Source organism: Charadrius vociferus, unplaced genomic scaffold (assembly GCF_000708025.1).
Source record: "Charadrius vociferus isolate BGI_N301 unplaced genomic scaffold, ASM70802v2 scaffold325, whole genome shotgun sequence".
NCBI classification, from domain to species: domain Eukaryota; kingdom Metazoa; phylum Chordata; class Aves; order Charadriiformes; family Charadriidae; genus Charadrius; species Charadrius vociferus.
The window spans coordinates 4,909,061-4,916,235 of NW_009648526.1; the positions used below are offsets into that span (position 1 = coordinate 4,909,061).

Sequence of the window (7,175 nt, forward strand, 5' to 3'; positions counted from 1 at the left end):
ACGCATTCATGGGAACTGGTGACAACAGAGGCAGGACTGAAACTGCTGAATTCCGTGATCAGCAGAACGAGACATCAATAGGTATCAGAGCCGTTGTGCAGCAGCTCCCATTTTGCCCCCCAGCTGGCAGTCACACTAAGCGAGCCTGGTGGAGGGTTCAGGGCAATTTCTTTCTGCAAAACTTGAAAACACAAGCCCTCACCAGTAACATCCTAAAATAAATGATGTTCTGCACCATTGTGCCTAATACTGAACAATATTTTTGTCATTTTTGGTGCTATGTCCCACAGGATCAAGTTTCATTTTTTTGTTTATCTTACGAAGGTAGTAATTAGTAATTTACTATCAGGAATGCTGGATGCAATAACCTGCATACATGCAGATCACACAATATAGCTAAAAAATGTTCTTAGTTTTTGTTTATTTTGCATCAGTTTTATCACTATTTTTTTATCAATAACAGGGCAATTGGACAATAAGGAAATTTGATAGATCTCAAAAACTGAGAAAGAGCTGCTAGAATTAGCACTGCATTGGAACTCGTAATTGGAAACGTCCATATTTTCTCTAGAGACAAGGGTCTGGATTCTTTATAGGAGACTGAGATGCATAAATAATCCTCCTTCACCTATATACCCAGTATTTGCTATTTTAAGATTCTGTATTATCTTCGCTTACAATTCAAGAAACATGACAACAAAGAAAGAGACCTCAAGTAATTTCCAGGATTTCAGTTGCTTACTGAAGCAGCTGCCAAACCCTTCCACCCAACAGGTTCTAGCAGAGTTTTGCTGCCTGTGAATATAGAAGGAATATAGCAGGACAGCGTATCTTAAAACCTTAGTTTTCAGGGAAGAATGCTGATGGAATAGCATCTAGGACCACAGCCTTGTGAGGTGAAACAGACTGAACAGTATTCAACAAATCTAACAATACTGACTGAATACAAAAATATTGCACAATGAAATAAAGTAACTGAGCAGTTTACAAGGTTATATATTCATACTGTATTGTATGCACATATACACACACCCCACATACATACTCAGACAGAGCGTGCACATGCATATATACACATGTTCAAATGGTAACATACAGTATTTCGAGCACATTAAGAACCTGATACTTGCTACAGGCGATGAATGGCTGAAATCAGACTCCATAAACTAATAATGCAAATCCTACAGGCTCAAGAAGTTTGCAGGTACCCTACATAATGCTAAGAGAAGTTTTTCAAAGCTGTACTAGAAGCATAAGAATAGATGTATTAGTATAAGCATTCTCTAACAAGCAATGAAGTTCTAAATCAAAATCTGATTATGTTTAGTGCATGTTCAAGGCCTAACAGACGTAAGGACAATAGAGGGTATAGGTACTTTATGCAGTCATGTAATTCCTACCTGAATTCAGGAAAACCTAGCAGTTAACTAAACCCCTGTTCCTCATTTATAATTCTAATAGTGTCTATACCCACTTGTTTTGCTGAAAGATAGTCTAAAAAGTTCACAATAGGAAAGCTAAAGTTATTTCAAGTAGCCATTTAACTGTTTCAAATGCACATCAGTGAGTTCTCTTGCATTTGGAAAGATGTAAGTCTAAAACTGTTCAAAAATGATTGGCAAATAATTAACTTTGTAAATTTCTGAGTAAGAATTTCCAATAAAAACTTCATTAATAAGTAACTGAAATCTAGAACATCTTCACCCATTTAGCTGCCTTTTCTTAGCTGTTCTTTTGCAGAAAGAATACCAAAATTGTATGAGTTTATTAGTATGCACCAAGCATTTAGATGTAAATGTCTCTAATCCACTTCTAAATGAATCTTCTGTTCAGTGTGCTCAGCCACTTCTAAACTAAGAAAAAAGTATTTATAAACTCATGAAATAATTTTCCTTTGTCTCTTTTCTGATTTTCATGAGCTCTTACAATATATTTAAGGATTTAAGGTATGTGAAGACAAAAAAAGCTGCACAGTACTATAGATATCACCCACCTTTTTATTTCCCCCAACTATTTTTCAATACTTTCACAATTAGTTAAAAAATAGACTACTTTTCATTTTCTGTACATCCACAAAAAGCAAAAAAAGGAAAACAAATTAAAAATGTTGTTCCAAAAGAACAGCTCAATACTGTGATTATTTGGAATGAGAAACAATTTGGCTATATGCTATTTGCATTAATTTTTAATAGGAGAACCCAGGATTTATTTCAAAATACAACTCTAACCACTGATTGGAAAGTGGTGTGTTTAAAATTGGCAGAGGAAGCTCTTTTGGTACTGCACATCTGATTAGAAAAATTGTTATTAACATATCATATGAATATTTTACAGTTTCTCTACTGTGCTAACAAACAGAAAAAGACAAAGAGCATGACAAGAGCTCAGCTAAATTTTAGAAGCGCTCAATAACGGAAAAAAAAGTAGAAAAAAAAAAAAAGACTTCTTGGTAAAAGTCTTCAAAGAACAACTATTCTTTTCCCATGCACAATAACAAGATTAAAACCAGTATTTGTCCAATAACGGCTAATCTTTGTGACCCTTGCAAAAGGAACTGACCACAGGAGGGATCTGAAAAGACACTGCTTTTCTGAACTAGGATGGGATGCTCCACAGAAACATCCCCCGTGCCCCAGAAACACTATGACAGACACAAGAACATAGAGCAGGCAACCAACAGGAGTTCCCATGGCAAGACAGGAACATCCACCACGAGCAAGGCTCTCGGTAGCAGCTAGATCCAAAACAAAGTATTGCCATAGATTAAAAAGCTGATCATGCTTATGGAGTTGCTTTAATCCAGCAACTCGCTATTACCCCTAAAACGGGAACAGTTCCATCTTCAACATTCATTCCCACCTCAACCCTTGTGCTTGCACTGCCATTTGTGAAAGACTTTGTTAGTCTTATCAGAGGTGGGTTGAAAATAATTCTACCCATGTATTTTTCTTCCTTTTTTGTCAGCTCTGATTTCATCAGAATTAGCTCTCTGATCTGGCTTGTTCTTTGGTTGCACAAAAAAGTGTCAGCACCAAGTATCTAAAAGGAACACCTGAGATGAGAAAAATGGAATAATAAACAGCTCCTCTTGGCATCAACATGCATTTTTAGGCCAAATTAAAATAACCCTATTGCAACCTCCTCACCCCCCCAAGTTTTAGCAATGATTCAGTCAGAGTTCTGTAACGTGAACAACAGACAAGCCAGCAAGGAGGAAGAGCACTTTCTGTTTTGCATATTTTCAATCTGGCTCCACAAACTACAGATTCCCAAAACCTGACTTTGCCTAAACAATATAATCAGTAACAATTTGAAAGGACAGTGGTTTTCAGCCTGTTATTGTATAACTATGTCACCAGTACAAGTTATAGATGCTGTTCTGAACTTGTAATGTATTACTGGGTCTAGCATAAATTACTCAGGTTTGGCTTAATAAATAAACCAATACAGAAACACACGTTCCTTAGAAATGAGTTTGCTGAAGACTTACTTCATTGGAAGCAAATATAATTGCCAGGAGACAAAAAAAACCCCAGTAGTTTGGCCAGCTGACAATTCAGAATCTATGCTAACATTTTATCCTCTTTCTGGAATTTAATGACTTATGGCATTAAATATATGTGGGACAGAGCGGGCACAAACCAATTACTTTGGAACTGTTTTGCAGAATGCATATGCAGAAACATTAAAATATTTAATTTTAAAGCATGCTCATCCTTCTGCCTTTACGGAATTATTTCCATATCTGGAATTATTACGGAATTATATCCATATCTACAGCTAATCTGTTGCAAATAGGGAAGTATGTTTGTAGATATTTACAAACACTTAAAATATATTGCTAGTCAGAAACTTTAAGAAATGCAGTCTGTATATTCATAACAAAGAACAAAACCGACTCCATCCAGTAAAATCCACTTATAAGACTGTATCTGGAACTTAGATTCTACATGCAGACTGCATTGATAGTACCTGTATCATGCCAATCTTTAAAAAAAGCAAAACCAAAACAAGCAGTTAACTGAACCCAAAGCTTGCCTGAAAATTTACTTTGAGTCAAACAAACAAAAAAGAGCTATAATAGAAAAGAGTATTTACTATATACTTACTGTAAGTGATGCCTCATTTGTTCTAAATATAAGTCAAATGCTTGGTTCATTTTTAAACTTCTTGCAGTATGAAAGATTAGTTTGCAGAAAGCTGCTGTTTCAGATTTCAAACCTAAAATTTGAATCTCTCATAATTTATTTAAATAAAACTTTTGGTAACCTTCTTGGTGTAGACACCCCACCTCACCCCCACCCCCCAAAAAAATTCTACTTAAGAAAGGCTTTAGGGGATTTTATTACTTTCTAAATTGCCATTCTGATTTTCTAATCTGGTCATTCTGAAATGTTGAAAATAATTTCATGCTCTTGTATAACACTGATTCCTGAAAATGAGTTGAAATTACAAAGCTATTTCACTTACTTGTCAATATCACACACTAACTTTAAAAACAAACTTTTACAGTAACTTTTCAATTTCAAATAAGAAACTTTGATGCAGGGAAAAACCCCGAACTCTGCAATATGATGTCTTAATCAGCTGCTCAATGAGTAAGAGCCTTGGCTAGCACACCACAACACTGGAAATCAGAATCAACAACTGAACATGCTTTGGAAACAATCAGAAACTGACTTCATATATGTTCAATTCAGTTATTATCAGCATTGATAGGCTAGCACAACTCACCGTCAACAGATTAACATCCTTAACAGACCAATCCATACCTGCTTGAGTATCAATAGCTCATTCCAGGAAGACACGTGGAAAAAGGCACTGACAGGAACAGCATTACTACTGGTACCAAGCAATTAAACCATCCCAGTTTCCCCTTTGAGATGTTAAACCAAAATGATACCTAATACACAAGAAAAGCACACCTGACAAATCTCTGGGCTTATGCATTAACCTCGCTAACTCAGTCCCTATTTCTTACCCCCAGTTACTGCACTGGCCTCCTGCACTGGCACTGCAACACCACAACCTCTGTTCTCCAGCTCTGGGACACCACAAATCAATGAAAATGCCAAGCAAGAGGTACAGGGGTTCAAAGCAGTCAGGAGTGAACATACCTGGGGTACTAACGCACAAGGGTGCCTCACCAAAAAGTTTCTTCCCTTCTCCTATCACAAGATGTGTTGCAGCTGCTCTGGAACACATGACTTAATGTACTAAGGATTTGCAGAAAGCAGGAAAAAAAAAAAAAAAAAAAAAAAAAGAGAGCTGGGAGAATCAGACACTTAGAAAAAGATTAAAAGTTTCCATGATATAGTCTTAAAAACCTCCCACAATTAAATTTCTACAGTCAGTTACCTATCTAAGGGCACATGTATACAAAAATGCAAACCAAAACTAAAAAGCAGGTGGTAAAGCCAATTAAATTGGCGTTATTAGATAAAAACTGAATACATCCAGTGGCAAAAATCACATAATATGTAATTCCACCTCAAAAAGAACACGGCATAACTGGAAAATGTTCAGAGGTAATCAAAAGGACGTTTAAAGATATGGAAAGCTTCCTTCTTAGGATCAGCTAAGACAACTAAGCTGAAGGGAAGCAAAACAGAGCAGGCATATGACACAAGTCTGAAAATCACCCATCACATGGAATGGGGGAATATGGCTTGATGTTTGCTGTGTCATCTAAGAACTAGAATTTAACCAAAGAAACTAGATGGTGGTAAATTCAGAACAAACAAATAAAGGTAGTTTGTCACAGCATACAATTAAACTGCTGAACTCCTCACCAGATGAAGCTGTGGGTGATACAAGTTTACACAGCTATAAAAAGCAAATGGATAAACTCACGTAAGAAAAAAACAGCAAGAGGAATTAAATACGATAGCACTGGCTCTACGATGCTCTGTAACTCCTCGCTTGGATCTCCCCATTATGTTACTCTAAGAGGAAAGCCCCCGTGCCACACACTGGAGGTGCAGGGAGGGCAGAACAAGCAGCTGGGATTGCTGCCTGTCTGTTTCCTTCCTCTTCCTATGTGCCTCCTAGCAGCCACCACCAGCAAGAAGTGACGTCTGGCCCAGTCCCACCATATTCAGGACCTGTTTATAAACCCACCACGGGCGTGATCGCACACCAACAACAGCACTGAAGTTGACTTCCATGATCTGACCCTGAAACATGGTGCTGACACAAAAGACTATGAATAACCGAATTGGAACAGCAGCTCACCACCAATATTCCCTTAACTTGCCTTAACACGAGCAAGTCTTAAAGATAAAAAAAAAAAACCCTATTCTAATTCAGTTTACTTCTATAATTTTACTGTATAAAGCTTTAAAACCAAAAACAACTAAACCATTTCTAGCTGTTCTGTAAAAACCTACTAATTTAATCCACTAGCAAATTAGTATACTGAGCAACACTTTAAAATAGTTACTACAGGTGGGTATTAAGATTCAGGAGGAACAATCCTTTTCTCACAGATCAGATCAGATCTTCCATTCATCAGATGTTCCATTAGTTAGCTGATCTCCTGCAGAACATCCCTCGTGAGCAACAGTGAGGACCTTTTTGCCTGATCTTGCCTAAACCACAGCACGGCACTGCTTACAGTGCAGACGCTGGACTGGTTCGTTACCCACCCATGCCGTGCACCCCTCTGCATGCTGCCATGCCATTCACATCATGAAAAAATACACTGCATTCTATTTCAGCTACGTTGTACAATTTTTTTTGCATGCTTTGGTTGATGTCTCAAAAATGCTACAGACATTGCTGTGGAAAATAGGCCACAATTGATTACCAGAACAAAACACACCTTCGAGTTTAACAACTTTGACTTCATTCTCCCCTAAAGTACACAAGCTAATTTCCTACTAGCCAGGCAAGGCAGGTTAACAGACTGACTGGTAGACTACCTACTATTTCCCTATTTTTGCCCTTTGACATGCTTATAAAACATGCTACGAAAACAAACAAAGGAAAACAAAGTGAAACTGCTACACAGGCCAACTCTTCAACTAATGCCACAAAAACTCTTGATCAGAGCTACACTAGGAGAACAGAACTGCAGAAAGAAAAGGAAAACATTTTTATAACTTCATCTTAAACCGCTATCATGTGTTTTGGAATGAAATTATACCAGATTCTATAAAATTATTTGTTTTTCC

General features: G+C 37.2%; 1 protein-coding gene across 1 annotated transcript in view; it reads right to left on the reverse strand.

Moving 5' to 3' along the window:
* MTMR10 (myotubularin related protein 10) overlaps window positions 1-7,175 on the reverse strand; it is a 44,770-nt gene that overhangs the window by 24,450 nt on the left and 13,145 nt on the right. The window lies entirely within an intron of this gene.